The following is a 19,027-nucleotide window of genomic DNA, read 5'->3' on the forward strand; positions in this document are numbered from 1 at the left end:
ATGAAAAACCAGTGATGCAATGGCAACACTATTCTCTTGATACAAAATGGGAACCTAAAGAACCTTACTCTCTCTTAACTTCAATCCCGAGCAAAGAAATGCATCCAACATGGGCTCCTATAAAAAGAATTCAGCAAGGAATCCAAAGATGAAATAGAAGGCTTAAAAGATTTTATTACATACAAAGAGGAAATGCTCCAGAGATTTCCTGATTGGAAGCCCTCTTAGAAGGAACACACTACTGTTGTAATTAGCAAGACCTACCAATTGATAAAGGACCTTGCAAAAATGTGATAAGATGATATTAAGGCAGAACGGCCTTTATTTTGGCCAAATGTTGGTAATGACTTGCATCCAGCATGTGGTCTCTTTGAAATTGAGTTTGAATCGTTGCTCCCACATCCATATTGTGGACCCAAGAAGAGAGAGTTTATGCCACAAATAGACATAGATGTCCATTGTTTTGTTGCAGTTCGACCATCGGATGATGAACATGAGAACGTGAAGTTTTGGGTTGCGAAAGTAGTTGATGTGAGCATGGATGACCAGGGGAGAGCTACAACATTTACAGCGGTATGGTATGAGCCAAGGGGTAGGAAGGAGAACCAAGATAATAGTACATTGTATAGTAGTTTTCTGAAAAAGGAATGGGTCCCAAACCATGATGCAATTCAAGACTTTCCATAGAGACAGTCATAGTATCCTAGAAATCAAGGTCAAAGAAAACAAAGAAGCACATGGGGTATGATGTAGAAGACAAAATAAAATTACCGCAACCAATTATTATGCACATTATAGAGTTCATAAAGATGCTCGCCCAGGAGGAAGTAGAAGGAGATAGCGCAAATGAAGAATGCCCATGATAACACCATTCAAATATCGAGAAAGAGTGAAGGTGGTGGTGGTAGTCAGATGAGAGTGAATGAAGATGGCACCCAAGCGACAAGTGACGACAAAAAGGACATTCTGAACAAGCAAGTGTTTGGATCGCTCATTTCTGTGATCATGATAGAAAAGGACATTCAAACAAGCAAATGTTTGGATCGCCCATTTGTACTAAACTCATTGTAAAGGAAAAATTAAATTATTGAAAAGGCCATAGGAGATCCTTTGTACAAAGACTCATCCAGAGCAATATTTGTTGTAAAACTTATGATATGATAATGTAAAATTGCAAGCATAAATTTTGCTATTTTTTGGAGTACAAAAGAGGCTTCCATCATGTCTCATGTCTATATAAACCTTTTAATTTCTTGAATATTCAAGAGTGTTATAGTTTTCTGCATTGAAAGTAGAAAGAGTCTTACAGGTCTCTTATGTATACATTTTTAAAATGTTGTGAATCCTCAATAGCATGGTTTTTCATGGATTTAAACTAATAACTCGGATTTTTTATTTTAAGAATATGATTCTTATAAACAAGAAATACAAATTTAGGATTTAATAGTAGTTTTTGCATTATTTGTACAACATTGTAGAGAGATATTTTGAAATGTATTATGTGAAAATGATGGTGCTAGAAAGTAAACTTTTGATTCTCTAATGACAGTTTCATCAAGTAAACTTTTCATTTGGGAAGGATTTTAAGGAATAGTCCAAAAGTATACATATGAGTCCAAAATTAATGAAATAAGTGTTATAAGAATAAGAGAAAGAGACATATGCTCATGCATAAGCATAAGCATAAGAGAAGGAGACATATGCTCATGCTTATGCTTATGCTTATGCATGAGCATAAGAGAAGGAGACATATGCTCATGCTTATGCTTATGCTTATGCATGAGCATAAGAGGAGACATATGCTTATGCTTATGCATAAGAGGAAGAAGAGGGAAAGGAAACAAAGCATATGCTTATGCTTATGCATGAGCATATAGGCATAAAAGAAAAAGAGAGAAAATTTAAGCATAAAAGAAAAAGAGAAAAAGAGATAGAAAGAGGGAAAAGAGGGGGGGAAAGAGAGAGGAAAGGAGGAAAAGAGGAGAATGAGACATATGCTCATGCTTATGCTTATGCTTATGCATGAGCATAAGAGAAGGAGACATATTCTAATGCTTATGCTTATGCTTATGCATGAGCATAAGAGAAGGTGACATATGCTTATGCTTATGCATAAGAGGAAGAAAAGGGAAAGGAAACAAAGCATATGCTTATGCTTATGCATGAGCATATAGGCATAAAAGAAAAAGAGAGTCTAAAGCTTAAGCATAAAAGAAAAAGAGAGAAAAAGAGATTGAAAGAGAGGAAAGAGGGGGGGGAAGAGAGAGAAAAAGAGATTGAAAGAGGGAGACATGCATAAGCATAAGGATAAGAGAAGGAGACATATGCTCATGCTTATGCTTATGCTTATGCATGAGCATAGGGGGGGAAAGAGAGAGGAAAAAAGGAAAAGAGATTGAAAGAGGGGAAAAGAGCATAAACATAAGAGAAGGAAGAGGGGAAAAGAGATTGAAAGAGAGAAAAATGAAGAGAAGGAAAGGAGGGAAAAAGAGATTGAAAGAGGGGAAAAAAGAAGAGGGGAAAAGAGATTGAAAGAGGGAAAAAAGAAGAGAAGGAAAGGAGGGAAAAAAGAGATTGAAAGAGGGGGAAAAAGAAGAGGGGAAAAGATATTGAAAGAATGAAAAAAGAAGAGAAGGAAGAGGAGAAAAGAGGGAAAGAAGAGGGAAGAGAGGGGAAGAGAGGGTTTCTATGCCCATCACTGCAGCTAGCGCTTAAGGCGCTAGCTACAGGCCAATGCAAATAACAAAAATAACAAAAGGAAAAAAGAGGAAGCACTTTCTTATCTGGAATAGTCCCACTCGGTGTTTTGTGGATTGGCCCTACAAAAGAGAGGAAACATACCATTTTTCAAATAACTAGTTAGAGGAAGGAGGAGTTTAAAGAAGCAACTTCTCAAAGGGATTGGATTGAGGAGACAAGGAGAAAGAGGAGGAAGACAGATACAAAAAAGACTAGAAGAGGTGTCTTCTTTCTTTCACAAAATCTCGTTTTTTGTCTTTAACCCTTGAAAATCAAGCATGAAAACTAGCACATAGCCTTAGCAATACAAGGAGAAACATGCTTCAACACCCATAAAACAAAATCTCACAAAAAACGAACCTACATTGCTCAAAGAGACTCACCTTCTTGAAAAACTTCTTTTCACACAAGCAAAGAGGAAGAAGGGTGGAGAGGGAGCACAAGTGTTAGGAGAGGGGTGAGTAGTGGTGAGGAGTGGAGAATAGAGAGGAGGAAAGAGAGGTCATCAGATATAGGTGGGAGGAGAGATTGCTTTTCTCAGAATAGAGATTGCTAAAGAAAGCACCGCGTCGTGAGGTTTCGAGTTTTAACCCACAGCGTCACTATATAGCGATGCTGGTCAGTCACTATATAGTGACGGAACAGAGCAAATCATCACTATATAGTGACGGATAAGACAAAACGTCACTATATAGCGACGCTTCAGGACACTTACTGACTAAAGTTAAAAAAGAAGCTCATATATGCTATTTTATTACTATTAATATATTTCCTTGCAACTTATGTTGTGATTTTATAAGTGTGCAGATGGAAGGGATGAGTGGAAGCTCGTCACATGATGCGCCAATGCTCGGGAGCACAAAGTGGCTTACGAAGAGGTTGTATTGTCATTGCACTCATTGCAAGTGAGAAGTACGACATCAACATCGTATTATCATGCACCACTTCCGAATGTATGGGGAGGAGCCCAAACCAGTACCCACTGTTGGTGTTACACGTGTTGATGGATTATCAATAAGTCAAAGCTATTTAAGTTCGTGGTTAATATTGGATACCATCATGATATGAAACCTTGAGACAAGATCTTATATCTACACGAAATCTTAAAACATGATGAGGAGGCTGACAAGGATACGCATATACCTTCACACTTTGAGCAAGACTATAGTCTCCTGGATGATGACGAGGGTATGGCAGACATGATGGATTCTACTTTTAGGGGTACTACATCCCATGTACATGTGATGTCAGAGTCTGAGTTCAAAATGTGAGAGTTGCAAGCAACGCAGTTGTACGAGGGTACTAGGATGTCTAAACTACGTGCTTGTCTCTCAATCTTGAATCTTCAAGTAAAGTATGGGTGGTCCAATACAAGTGTCTCGACCTTAATGAGGTTAGCTCTTGCATTAATTTGACTCATTATTTGGATATTGTTTGTTTTGAGAATCATCATGTATGGATTAGTGTACCAAATCATCATTATTTGAAGCCTATGTATGTTTGAATTGTGATAGGTTGCTCCAGAAGATGTTGCCTGCACCAAATACCATGCCCGCATCAAGAGATGAAGCGAATAAGATGCTAACAACGGTGGGTATGGATTATGATACCATCCAGGCTTGTCGTAATGACTGTATTCTCCTCGTATTCTCTTTCGTCATGAGCATGGAGATTTGGCTACTTGTCCGAAATGTGGAGAACAATGATATAGAGATGACTTGTAGGGTGAGCAGATACCGATAAAGGTCTTGAGACACTTTTCCATCATTGCAAGAATATAGCACATCTTTCGATGCAAATCCATAGTAGAGTTGATGACATGGCATGCATCTCATCGGTTCACTGATGACACATTGAGGATTCCCACAAATTGTGCAGCTTGGAAGCACATAGACAATCAGTAGCCAGACTTTGCGAGGGAGCCACGCGACTTACATCTTGGGCTTGCCATGGATGGTGGCCTGAATCCTTTCGGGTTACGCTCGACATCTTGGTCAACATGGCCCATAGTCGTGGTGAATTACAATATCCCACCATGGCTAACAATAAAAAAGGGACACCTCATGCTTGCACTACTTGTGCCAATGAAGTACAAGGCAAAGAATATGGATGTATATATGGCACCTTTAATAGAGGAGTTGCAGATATTATGGAGAGGAGTGTGGGTCTTTGATATTTCTCGAGCTCCTAGACATACCAATGATATTTTGGTCAGGGGTATCTTGATGTGGACCATGCATGACTACCCAGGATATGGAGAGTGTGCAGGTACGTGGTTGTGTCTCTACATGTGTCTCTCTTTTGCATGCATGTCTTATACTAACACATTCATGCACGCGTGCAGGACTTGTTACAAGTGGGTACCATGCTTGTCCTGTTTGTGGACCGGATTTGAAATCGCTTGCACGATACTCTAAACATATGAGGAAAAATGTTTATGAAGGTCATGCTCGATACCTTCCGCTGGACCATCTCGCACATGGAGGTCAGCTTGATCCACCACCATCATATTTGAAGGCAAGTGACTGGATTCAAGTTTGGAGGGCAAATGGAGAGGAACCTCCTCCTGGTATGAAGAGGCTATCGATCTTTCACGAGCTTCCTTATTGGGGTCAGTTACAAATCAATCATCTCTTGGATCCCATGCATATCTTCAAGAATGTGGTTGGTTCCAAAGACTCGAGAGGAGTGCGAGAAGACTTGCGTGCTATGAATAGGATGTCTCATTTGTGGCCCCAAGTGCATGCTTCGGGAAAAGTTGTCCTCCTGAAAGCAACGTGGATCCTCTCTACGAGGGAGGAGGCAGTGGTCAAGGCAGACATTGCCTCTTTTCAAACACCGACAGGGTACATGCTTGCTTGAAAGGAGCATTTTCAAAGGACAATAAGCTTAGTGGGATCAAGTCCCATGATTGGCACAAGGTCTTACAGGTATTCTAAGCTATAGAATTAGTGTGCCGATAATCGTGATGCGTTAGCGTAATTATAATTACGTTATATTATTGACATGACTTCTTTGTTACTTTGATAGTTCATCCTCCCAATTACAATAAAAGGGTGCTTACAAGAAGATGTTAGAAATGCTATATTCAAGATCAGTGGTATGGTGAGGTATGCTTACTATCAAATCGCATTGATTGCATTTTCTTCAATTTAAGCTAAATAATCTGTAGACTGATTATGAAAATATCTTACATGGGCATGTGAAATAGGTGGATATCTCAAAAAGAAATCTCCATATCAAGCATTGAGAAGGCTAGGGTGGAATCCATTGAAGCCATATGCTTGCTTGAGAAGCACTTTCCCTCGAGCATTATGACAACTCAAGTCCACTTGCTTGTGCACATAGTTGATGAGGTGGCTATTACACGTATCGTTCATATTCGGTGGATGTTTTTTCTTGAGCGGTTTATGAAAACTTTGAAGGGATTTGTAAGACAAAGAGCAAGACCAGAAGCAAGCATGGCAGAGGGATGGCTTGTGCAAGAGTCATTAGTATATATCACGGAGTTTCTTGCATCCACGGATCCCGATATGCCGCAAGCTTAGCATAACAAGGATGATGATCGCATCGTTGGCGAGGTTCCCCAAGGAAAAGGGATTGAAAGAAAGATGAGCGAAGAGCAAATGGAGAAATTCAATAAGTTTTGTATCCTCAATAGCAAGGAGATGTAGAAGTGGATTGAGAGATATGAAGCGACCAAAGCAGAAAGAATAAATGCAAGGACGAGATTCATAGTAGTGTACAGGCAATCGCAACCATATCCACGGGATCTTGCTCTTCTCCCCACTCACATGTCACTTGATTGGCTACAACTAGCTCTATGTAAAGCCAAACATGATGGAGAGACAATAAACGAGCACGAGCGAGACTTATCATCTGGATGTATGATGCATGTAAGTTTCTTACCTCTTGACATAATTAAGTAATTATTTGTGGCAATATATGCTATAAAATAGATGCATCTTCATTGTTTTAATGATGCTCTTTTATAGTACAAAAAGTACAGTGCATTATGGTCATATGGACGACATTTTCGTGTGGAACGCATTGATTCAAAGAGAGTCATGTATGATTATGGAGTCATGGCTAACTTCACACAAGATAGCCGAGCAAGTGCTTTGGATACCAATCTTCTCTCCTCACAGTTGGATTATTGTGGAACCATACGTGAAATCTATGAAGTTGATTTCAGATGATTTAGTATTTTCATTTTTGATGTAAATTGGTTTAGAACTATTTACAACGGTCCCCATGCGACAGTGAGAAAAGATAGTAGCGATTTCTTTGCAATAGATTCCACCAAACATTGGACCAATGAAAGTGATACTTTTGTTCTTCCCGAGCATTGTGAGCAAGTGCATATTAATGATTTAATTAATCGAAGCTTTCGTTTTTAAAGATCCATTGATACATGTACTTAAGCATAATTTCATATATATAATTGACGACATTTGGCACCCATCTTCAATATAGGTGGTTTTTCATCCGGATCATTTTGATCCAAGATGGTGGTACATGATCCAAGTTGCACCACAAAGTAAGCAAATTTTTGAAGATAGAGATGTGGATATGGAGATGCCACTACCAATGCCGGATCCAATTGATCCAGATGAATCTAGCGAGGAAGATGAAGATCACAATATGAGCCAAGAGGAAGATGCGCATAATGACATCGCATGGGAGAAAGATGGAGATTACGATATTGAGGAAGAAGACAACGATCATCAAGAATCACCACACTTTATTGAAGAAGATGATCAAGTACTTTTAGGTGAACGTACGATGATGATATAGGAGATCAACTCAGTATAGAGTTAGAGATAGACTTGCTTGGCACGTTAGACTTGGCTCAAGATGAAACCGTTGATGTTTATTTCATCTCAAACTTGGACATGAATGTATGAGCTTCAAAGGCTTGATGTACATGCTCTCATACTTTTATTCTCTCAAAAGATCAAACATGTATGAAAGTTTAAAAAAAATTGCCATTGGAGAAAACTAACTTTTAAGGCCGATATGAGAAAAAAAGCTCTCTATAAAATGTCGCTATAAAAAAGTATCTCAGTGTCGCTATATAGCGACACTTCGATTCTGATAAACATCGCTATATAGCGACTTTAAAAATCGTCGCTATATAGCGACGCTTTACGAGACGCGCTTCCAATACCGACGATTAGCGCCCCACGTGCGCTAAACGTCGGTACTTAAACATCACAATAGGATCCGTGTGTAGTAGTGTGGGATTTTGATTTGATTGGTAGCTGCATAAAACATTCAAGGCCCCTTTGGTCTCATTTGAATTACTTTGCCATGGTAGAATCCTCGTAAGAACCGCATGAGGATGCATGTCGTTCTGCCATTTTGGCTAGCTTGTCTCATTTGACTAAAAATGCAAGTCTAGATTGCATTATCTTCCTTGAGGAGGACATGGGGATAGATTTACAAGTGTAAACCATCACATGGGCATCATGAGGAGAGAGAGATAGGGTGGGAGGCATTATGCATATTTTTATGACATAACATAGCATACTAAAATCTATTGAGTCACAATTTGGCACCTTATAAATTCCTATGACATCTTCTAGGAATTTTTAAGCTTCAAAGTATTGTTGCCCCATTCATATACAATGGATTATTTTTGGGGTCTAGGATCTAATAGAAATGATATTGTAGTATTTTGGGCTTTGATTAGAACTTTGTATCTCGCTATGGGCATGAAAGAATGTAATCACTTCAACCATACTATTCTTTACTTGAATTTCAAATGCAAAATATCCATAGAGTAATCCTTCGCTTTGGTAATATTCTTCGTTTTAAGGATGCAAGAAGACTACAAAGCTCTAGACTGATTCATGAAATCCAAAGAGGTTGCTTTGTTTGAAGCTGAGAGGACAATACAAATCATAAAAGAGAAGATTCTATGATTGATGGCCTACAAAATCAGAACCATGAGCTAATCAAGCACATAGGGACCTTGCTAGACTCCTTTTTATATGGACTTTAATCACACCAAATTTTATTGAATTTGTACCTTGCTATTTATAGAAGGAAAACAAGATACTGTACAAAACATGTAGGCAAAAAATCTTAGAGATAGGGAAATTAAGCACTATTGACGTAGAGTTGGAGGAGGGAGTTCTTGCCGGTGTTGCTTTGCAAATGATTTCCAATGATAAATATAGGAACTGGTGGTAAACATTCTTTTAGGATTTACAAAATCAAGGCCACATATGCACATATAGGCATGTCTATATTTACTTCTATTCTTTTATTAGTGAAGAGTATGTGGTAGCCAAAGGGGGGAGTGAGCCTAAATTTGAGTGTTTGTGTGTATGTGTGCATGTCTCCTAAGTTTAAGTGTTTGTGTGTGTATGTGTGTAGTTTCAAGAGAAAATTTGTTTATGTATCTTCGAGAGAGAGGGTTTGTAGGAAGGATTTGTGCATGTACGTCTATGTAGGTGTACATGAGAAAGGGATAAAAAAGGACAGGGGCCAGGAGAGATCCAACCTATGTTTGAGTGTTTGTGTGTATGCATGTGAGGAAGACACTCAAGGGAGAGATAGCACACATGGATGTGTGATGGAGAGAGAAATATTATGTGTGGTGATTGCCCACGATTGCACGCAACAAAACAATGGTGGAAGACCCACCGCTTAGGCTCGAAACCTCTCAGGTAATCTCCTACCCGAACCTCCCTACCTCTCCCTTGCTCAACCCACCCATCCTCCCCCACTCTCCCTCTCCTTCTCTACCTCCATATATCTCAGCCCACGATGAATTTTTTACAAAAAATTAGGAATCCTTTATAGTTGAGCAGATTGCTAGCTATGAATTTTTGAAGTTGGGTGTCTCATATATGTATATGAATACATACATTTACATATATATATATATATATATATATATATATATATATATATACATATATGTATGTATATGTATATATATGTGTTTGGGGGGGGACCACTTGCTATATGCATATGTATATATGTGTGTAGATACACATATTTATACATATATACATGTACATATCTAAATACTCATTTAAATGATGTCTAAAAGAACACAATGATACAAAACAAATTTTGTAGCCTCCTATTTATACAGAAAGATACAATAGATCCACATAGAGATCCCCTAATAAACTAAATTAAGTTAGATGGGTATAGAGCAAAGAAAAAGAAAGATACAATAGATCCACATACAGATCCCCTAATAAATTGAATTAAGTTTGTTGAGTATAGAGCAAAGAAACGAATTAAGATAAATAAAATAAATCTACATAGAGCTATAATAAATTGGATTGTGTTTCTTAAGTAGGCAAGTAGAGAAAGGGTTACGAAACTTGAAATTTTATTTCTTCACATTTTAAGATCTCACCTTGAAACCTAGCGGAGCGGGTCTCTATCCCGTCCTTGATGGGTCATGCAACTTGTCAACTCTATTTCTTTTGCTTGCCGCAACAACGTGCACGCTCCCCACTAGTAATGTTCTAAACAATCATCTAGGTACATCCCAAAGCCACTCACAAGAGAATTGTTTTAAGGGCTGCTGTAATGCTATAAACAATCATCTAGGCACATCCCAAAGCCAACCACAAGACACTTTTGTACGATAGCAGCAGTTTGCAAAGGTGCATTGCAAGGCCAAGCTAGCATGCCAATCTTACGGAGGGGTCCTTGTGGGCTTGTACCACTGCAAACCAAGGCCAATGTGTGTTTCTCATCTTGGTCCTCGATAATTTCTCCAAGGATGACCAGCCACAGGTTACACGATTCTGCTTTACGGGCGCTCTTCAAGAGAAAGCGTGCTTCACCAAACGGTTCATCAGAGAATCCCGTTCCAAATAAGATATTCAATTCCTCCGTCTTCTGCCGGATCTCAGCCCCGATTACCCACGGCATGCAACCCCCACTCAACTGCCAGCAAAACAGTTTGATCATGTGATATAATCCTCAGGTATCGACATCACAAATTGACGTGATTTCGCTCGTTCGAATGTAACAAGGAACGGGTAAGCTTCCCTTTCTACAAAGTACAAGGATGTATCATCAGCTACCTTCCTAAAGGGACCGGATTTACACACTTGACACTCTCCATTCTTTTGGATCAAAATCTCCTGCTCTCGATCATCATCAGCGGGAAAATGCTTCAGGAACTCCTCAAATTTACGTTGCGCAGTCGCACGTCTCTCCTCTTCTGTTGGATTCTCCTCTTCAGCCCAAGTATTGTACAGAGGTTCGTACACGTTGGCCGGAAGCATATTGCAGCATTTGCAGAGTCCCACGCTCGAGTTTTTGAGTCGTATACGCCCATTCGCTCGCATTTTCGTGCTTTGACTCAAGCATCCCACTATGAAATACAGCCTCTTTGCAAGGATCATCTGCTGGAGCGTCCATGCCCTCTCAAACCATCGTGGAGAACGAAACGTCTGGTCCGCATCTTTTCCTTTCCAAAGCTCGTAGCCTTTCCCAATGCCGTGCATGACGACGTAGCAACCTTCGCTATTGCTGTAGTAAGATCCCATATGTGAAATCTCTGCCTCCTTCTCCAGTTGAGAAGTCTGATTGATGCAGAGCGAATCAAGCCAGATGTTTTGCACCCCATCCATGGCTAGCAAGTTGAGGAGCTTCATCAGATCAGCGTAGCAATCATGTCTCCTCAAATCGGCCAGCCTCCTTCCGTCGCACGAAAGAGCTTGACCAGTACAACGTAACTCTCGGGAATGGACATCACAAATCGAGGAGAGGCAGCCCTTTCCAGGGTAGGCTTCTCTTGCGACGAAGTAGACTGCTTCATGACCGGCAACCTTACTCACCAAGGGAAACGTCCCGCACTCGTTCCATCTGCATCTGTTTCAAACAATTCCTCCCCAACAAAAAGGCTTAGGAAATGCTGGAACTTATGCTGAGCAATCCTGCGTCTCTCTTCGTGCGTTGGCTTGTCCTGTCCAGGCCAGGTATTGCACAGAGGTTCGTACGTGTCGGCGGGAAGCATGCAGCATTTCCACAGTCCCACTCTAGATCGTTTGAGCCGTATGCGCGCATTGGCTAGCATTTTCGCACTTTTACAAGCCTTCCACTATGAAATACAACCCCTTTGGAAGGATTAATTCTACTAAACCATTGTGGAGAAGGAATCTCTTCCAATGCCATGCAGTATAACATGGCAACCTTTTCTATTGCAAGTAGGATCCCATAAGTGAATTTTGTCTTTTTCCCGTCTATGCACTTGATTAATGGAGAGTGCATCAATCCAAATCTTTTGAACCCCATCCACCGCTAGCAACTTCAACAATTCCATCAGCTCTACATACGACCGGCTAAATTCACTGAGATATTAGCGCATCGGAAGGCCTCCTCGTAAGCATAGGGTGAAGATTCCGAATACATACCCTTCCCAATCTCCTTGCTAAAGTTTCTGATACACTGACTCCTAGGGTGAGATATGACATAGAAATTCCACCCACTAGGTTCATCGAAATAGATTCCACTGTTGTTGCTGAGTCCGAAAGTGGCAACTATATTGACCACTCGCAAAGGCAATAGTTCCCTTTCCATTATGATCATCAAGATAAGAAGCTCGAAGGATACCGCATCACTTGCAATCAAAAATGTCCTGGAGGGGAAAAAGGAGGGAAATAATGTGGCTATTTTGGATGCTTTTCCCTTGAAAGAGCCTAATTTGGACATTTTTCCTATGATGCATGACATAATGATCCAAGGGAAAATGATGTTAAAGCGCATGGATCGACCTCTCCTATGGAACCTAATCTCCTCTAATGACAACACTAATCTAAGGTGGATGAATCCTAAGAGTGATCATGATCTATAACTCAAGTCAATTAAGTTCCAAGATAGATTAGCTTGGACTCATAAAAAGAATCTTGAGATAGTGCAAAGTGCTTGATTGATATTACTTCAAATGAACCTCCCTTTTATAGGTGAGGGTACTTACATCCATTTGCTTGCTCACATGTGGGGTATCTCCTCCATGCCATGTGGCAGCTTGCCCTTTACTCATACCTTTGCTCTACAAGTGCTCATGGCACCACAACTCTCAACACCTCTGCTTGGTGCCATGATCCTTTGGCTACTGCAAGGTGGTCAGATGTGAGTTACAAGATCAAATCCTCCCCTGGGTGCCTACATGGCTACTCTCAGGTGGTCAAGCTTGATTTAAAATATAGGTAAGGTTGGCAAGGTTTTTTTTTTTTTTCTCTCAATACATTCCATTGATGTCGCCTTTTGGCTCATGGCTTGATGACGACTCCACGTAGTTGACTTGCTGGTTCTTTAATCTACAATCTTCTTCCTTGTGTCCCAGCTTCTTGCAATGGTGACACTTTGGTTTGTTCTTCAATCTGCAGTCACTTTGATAGTGACCCATCCTTCCGTAATGGTAGCACTTCGTTGATGTTGTATTGAATAGTGCTTGTTCTTCATTATAGATGTTGCGTGTAGATGTCGATGTCGATGTCGATGTCGATGCCTTCAACTCTCTTTCTTTTTCAAGAAGAGAGGATACACATTCCTCAAACTTTGGATCTGGCAAATTCTACAAAGTGGTTGTCAGTGCACTGTACTCCGCAGGCATGCTTAAGGAGAATCGCAAGTGCATCTTTTTCCCCTAATTTTGTATTTATGCCTTCTAGTTGGGTCATAATGCTTTTGATTTTGTTGAAAAATTGTGCCATGGATTCATTGAAGCCCATGTGCATATCATAGAATTCAATCTTAAGATGGATTTCTTGGTTTTTGGCTTTTGCACCAAACACTGTGTTCAACTCATCCCATGCATCCTTGGCATGATCCTTGGAGTCTATATGATGAATTATGTTTGGACCCAAGTGCAAACCAATGAGTGATAGTGCCGCTTCGTCTTTTTCCTTCCAAGCATCATTTTGTGCAGTGGGTATTTCTTCTTTTATAGTCTTCCAAAGCTTTTGATGCATCAGGAGATATCTCATTTGTGTAGACCACGTGTGGAATACTTCCCCAGTGAACTTCTTAACAGTTGGGGTGCGTATTGCCATTGCAAAGGTCTTACCAATTGAAGATACTTTCAAATCTAGCAGTGTCTAATTGCATACAGAAAATCTAAGTTAACAAGTGCATAGAGCTCAAAAAACCGGTTATTTTTCCTTCTTGGAGCATGTGCAAAATCCTCCTGGATTGCAAGTTACACCTTGTCAAAGTTTTTGTGAAGAAGAGGGGCCTTGATGATGTGGCACAGGCATTCACATGTAGAATTCAAACTGTGCTTAACAGGGTACTATATGCTTAGGTGGCACTGTGGTGACCTATTACCCTAGTTTAGTTAACCCACAGTTACTTAAATTGTACCAAGGTTCAATTGACCTGAACAGTTAACTTAACCATAGTTAAAAAGTTACCACCTTATCTGCCACGTGGCATTTTGTGGTGAGACCTTGGAGAAGGAAGAAGGAAAACTTTGAGGTTGCAGAGGCGTGACGACGATGATGGAGATGTTGTGCGACGACGAAGGAGGATGATGGCACGTGGTCGGCTTTTCTCTGTCTATGGAGCAGCTCGTTCAGAAGCCAGCCTCTTTGGATGGTCTTTGTAGTGGATAAAAGAGAGGAGAAAGGAGAGGAAAAGAGAGGAGAAAAAGAGAGAAAAAGTGGGAATAAAAGAGAGGAGAAAGGAGAGGAAAACAGAGGAGAAAAAAAGAGAGGAGATAAGAGAGAAAAATTGCCACGAAAGAGAGGGAAAGAGAGGATAAAAGAGGGAAGGAAAGAGAGGCAAATATAGGAAAAGAGAGAAGAAAAGAGAGGCAAATCCTTTTCTTGGAAGTGGAAGTGAAAAGGGAAAGGAAAGAGAAAAGAGAAAGGAAAGGGAAGGGAAGGGAAGAGAAGAGAAGGGAAGGGAAGGGTCTAAAATTGTCCGGAACGTGTCTTTAGACGCGTCTGAAAAGCGCATCTATTTTTGTGTATAACAGCATGTCTACAGACGCTGCTATCTATTTTGAAAATAGAGTAGATGCGTCTATAGATGCGCTCATAGATGTGGTTTTAGATGTGCTCTCAGACGCATCTATAGACACGCTCCAACAGACAGACTATTCTAAAAACTCGAAATGGGCATGCACCCGACACAAAAGCGCAACACTGGTACCAAAAACATTCGTTTCTTGGATACGACAAAGGACGAATCCAAAGAGAGCAACTTTCAAAGAAGATCAACCGTAAAGAGACTTACCTTGGATATAGGTATGAAAGCTTCTTGTCCTTCTTCAAAGTTGCTTCTCTTTCTTCTCTTCCTTGTTCACCCTTTGCTTCTGTTTCTTCTCTTCCTTGTTCACCCTCTTCTCTTGTGTGCTTAGAGATGATTGTATAAGCCTGGAAGTAAGTGTGGGTGCCTGGAGATAAGTGTGGGTGCTTGGAACTGTGTCTGTTAATAGCAAAGCAAGCCGCGCAAAGCTTAAAGTATGTGACACAAAGCAAGCACGCTAAAAGTAGATTTGAAAACCACGTCTATTAGCGTGTCTATACACGCCTCTAAATATGCGTGTAATTCTACGTCTAAATACACGGAGCAGATGGAGTTTTAGATGTGTACCATAGAACAGACAGACGCGGTTTTAGACGCGGCATTAGACGCGCTACAGATTTTAAGATTAAATATTTGATACAAGAGCAAATTTTTTGGATTGTTTATTTTTAGGATGTCTTCATCTTCAACAAGTAGCTCCAGTGAGTATGAATCCCTCTTATCCACCGTCGCGAAATGTGGTTGGAGCAAAAAATCAAATGTATGTGTGATCGATGTCGAGAAAACATGTATTGTGCATGCAGGATTACACTTAATCACATCTCAAAGTATGGAGAATGGGATGCAACCGTAAACATGGTAAGTGTTAAAAAAATAAGGTTGATTGAGATACCTATGGGTGTTCATATGTTAGAGTTATGATCTCGTTTTAATTTCATACAAGATGCAATGCCACACCCATATATGTTACCCTATGCTCGTCATGAGGAGGCGAAACATCGACGATTTGAGGTGGGATCTTCAAGAAGGACCGTTACGGATGCATGGAGTGATGGTGATAGTAGCCCTCTGCCATTACCTCATGAAGCCGTGGAGGAGGAGGTGTTTGATGATATGGTGCGGGATTTATATGTCCATCAATCCGAAGGGAGGGATGATAGCATGGACTAGGATGATTCTTTTACCACAGCATCGACTCCACTGTTTGAGGGGTGCACATTCTCTGTTCTACGTGCCTCCCTTGAGTTACTAAACTTGCAAACCATTTATGGATGGAGCAATGCAAGTTTGAATGCATTACTCAAGTAAGCTTTAAAGTCTATTTTGCAAACACGGTGAATTATGCTAGTGGGTCAATTACTCGAATGCTTTTCCTCATTTATGGTCTTCACGTGCAAGCTATTGTGTAAAATGCTTCCAAGGGAGAATAAATTAGTGACCTCGAGAGATATGGCAAGGCAACATGTGACCTCACTTGGGGGATTAGATTACAAGTGCATCCATGCATGCGTCAATGATTGTGTTTTGTTTCGTGGACTACATAAGGATGCAAGAGAGTGTCCTACTTGTGGAGAGGCAAGATATAGAGAAGATCTCAAAACTTTGGACATGCCTCGTAAGGTTCTGCGACATTTTCCCATAATCCCTTGCATCCAATATATGTTCAAGTGCAAATCCATTGCAGAGCTCATGTCATGGCATTCCTCCCATCGATCAACCAATGGCAAGTGGAGAACTCCCGCAGACACTCCTGCATGGAAGCATATTGAAGACACATGGCCAAGCTTCAAGGAAGAACATAGGAGCTTGAGACTTGGATTGGGTCTGAACGGTTTTTGAACCCATTTGGTCTCAAAAGCACCTCTTACAGTGTATGGCCAGTGATATTGGTGAATTATAATCTTCCACCCTCTATGGAGATTAAGAAAGGACATGTTATGTTATCCCTTCTAATTCCAGGGAAACATAAAGTCAAAAATACTGATGTTTATTTGGAGCCTTTGATTGATGAGCTAGAGATACTTTGAAGAGGTATTGAGGTCCCTCATCATGAGACTTCAACTACAAAGCAATCTTGATGTGGACGATGCATGACTTTCCAGGCTATGGCGAGTGTTGAGGTAAGCATTGCACTTCTAATTATGAGTAGGCAAAGGATGTGGCACCCTAAACCCACCTTAAGCTCTTAATTGCATCTATTGTTCAGGTCTCACTACATCGGGTTACCATGCATGTCCTATTTGTGGTCCTTCACTTGTTGCCTCACAGGTAGACGCATTAAATAAGGTCATCTATGAGAATCACCATCGATTTCTCCCACCTGATCATCCTAGATATGTTGCCCCTTGGAATGAAGTCCTCCCACAATCACTCACTGTAGGAGATTGGATGAGAATTTGGGATGGTTCCACGACTCCTCAACCACTTCGCATGAGCCAGTAAGGGTTTGTAACTATTGTGTGCTATGTTGGCTGGAAATAAAGATTGCCCGCTAACACCAGCTTTTGTTTAGATACTCCATCTTTTATCATTTACCATATTGGTCCCACCTCAAGCTCAATCACCTGCTTGATCCCATGCATATCTTCAAGAATGTGGCATCTACCCTTTGGGAGCATTTGAATGGGACATGAGATTCTATAGGCATAAGGGAGGATCTGCATTCCACAGGGAGGATGCATGAAGCTTGGCCACAAGAGAGACCAAATGGGCGTGTTTTTTTACCTCGTGCACCGTGGAGGTTATCAAAGCTAGAGATGGCTATGGTGAAGCATGCTATTACTACAATTCGTACTCCCACTGGATGCATGAGGTGTTTGAAGGGGGCCTTTACAAAGAGCAAGAAAAGAGGTGTAGAGCAATTATATGGCTTGAAATCTCATGATTGACACAAGATGCTCCAAGTAAGTATTTTATGTGCATAATATCTTTTTCCTTTCAAATTTGTGAGTGAATTAGAAGCAACTAATCAACCACCTCCTCGTGTGTTCAGTTCATACCACCTACGAGCATTTCTCATAGTGCATCAAAGGACGTGAAGGATTATATTTACAAGATGGGCGAGCTTTTGAGGTACTTTACATGATACAAAATATGATGCGTATCAATGCTCCATGAAAGGTGTTCATATTGCTAATATGGTGTACTTTTTCATTTCTAGTATGTGAGCTCAAAGGAAATAGATCCCACCACGCTTGAGAATGCTCGAGTTATGTCAGTGGAGGTGTTTGTTTAGTGGAGGAGACATTTCCACGTTCTATTCTCACAAGCCAACTACATCTCATAGTGCATTTGGTGGATGAGATTGCTATATGCAGTACTATACATGCATGATGGTCGTTCTTCCTCGAGTGCTTCATGAAGACCTTGAAGGGCTTCGTGAGACAAAATGCAAGACCCGAAGGTAGCATGGCTGAGGGTTGGTTGGTACAAGAGTCACTTGTATATATTTCTGAGTTTCTTATTGATGTGGATAGCTCTCTCCCACGACTATGGAGAGATGATGAAGACCTAAGGATGACCTCTATTGTGCCTCAAGGGAAAGGATGCAACAAAGTAATAGACACAGAGTTGCTTAATAATATCATTCTCTATTGCATGCTTAATAGTGATGTGATGAAAAGATGGGTGACAAGATATGAGGATGCAAAGGCAAGAAGACAAGAAGAAAGGGCTCTCTTTCATACACACCACGGATCTCGTGTGCCATACCCTCAATATCTAAGAGCACTTCCAAAGGATATTCATGTGGATTGGCTACTTGACGAAATGGAGAAAGCAGAGAAAGACGAGGGGATGCATATCACAATGGAAGAATGGGAGTATGCTAGGGGATGCATGAGCAAGGTCGGTATATAGAATGTTATGCATAAGTAGGAGCTTTCAATAATTTAGATTGCTTATTTAATTGATTTTTTCTTGGTGTAGTGCACTATGTTCAATGCTATATGGTGTGAGGGCAACGATAAGAGAAACACACAAGATTGCGGCGTCATTGCCAGCTTTGAGGGAGCCAATCCCGGGGGATTCACAGGGGGAAATTTATGATATCACATGAGTGTACAATAGGGGGTTTTTTTGAAATGAGGCATAAGCTTATACATTAGGGGTGAGGGTCCTTTTTTTTCCCCAATATTGAATTTAAGCTAGGGGGACCATGTCATATTTAAGAAGGGGGGACATAATATAGGTTACCTTGGGTAACTAGTCCAAACAAGTTTGATTTTGTGTATGGTTTTAAATAGTTATAGGGAAAGTAACCTAAATTTGC

General features: G+C 40.5%; 1 pseudogene; it reads left to right on the top strand.

Annotated features, from left to right (window-relative positions):
* The window catches only part of LOC147888687 (uncharacterized), a 68,293-nt pseudogene extending 59,356 nt beyond the window's left edge, over nucleotides 1-8,937 (top strand).
* Nucleotides 8,938-19,027: the final 10,090 nt, after the last annotated feature.

The sequence above is a fragment of the Dipteris shenzhenensis genome, chromosome 21 (genome assembly GCF_047967505.1).
Source record: "Dipteris shenzhenensis isolate YYH24624 ecotype China chromosome 21, Dip_SZ_1.0, whole genome shotgun sequence".
Taxonomy (NCBI): domain Eukaryota; kingdom Viridiplantae; phylum Streptophyta; class Polypodiopsida; order Gleicheniales; family Dipteridaceae; genus Dipteris; species Dipteris shenzhenensis.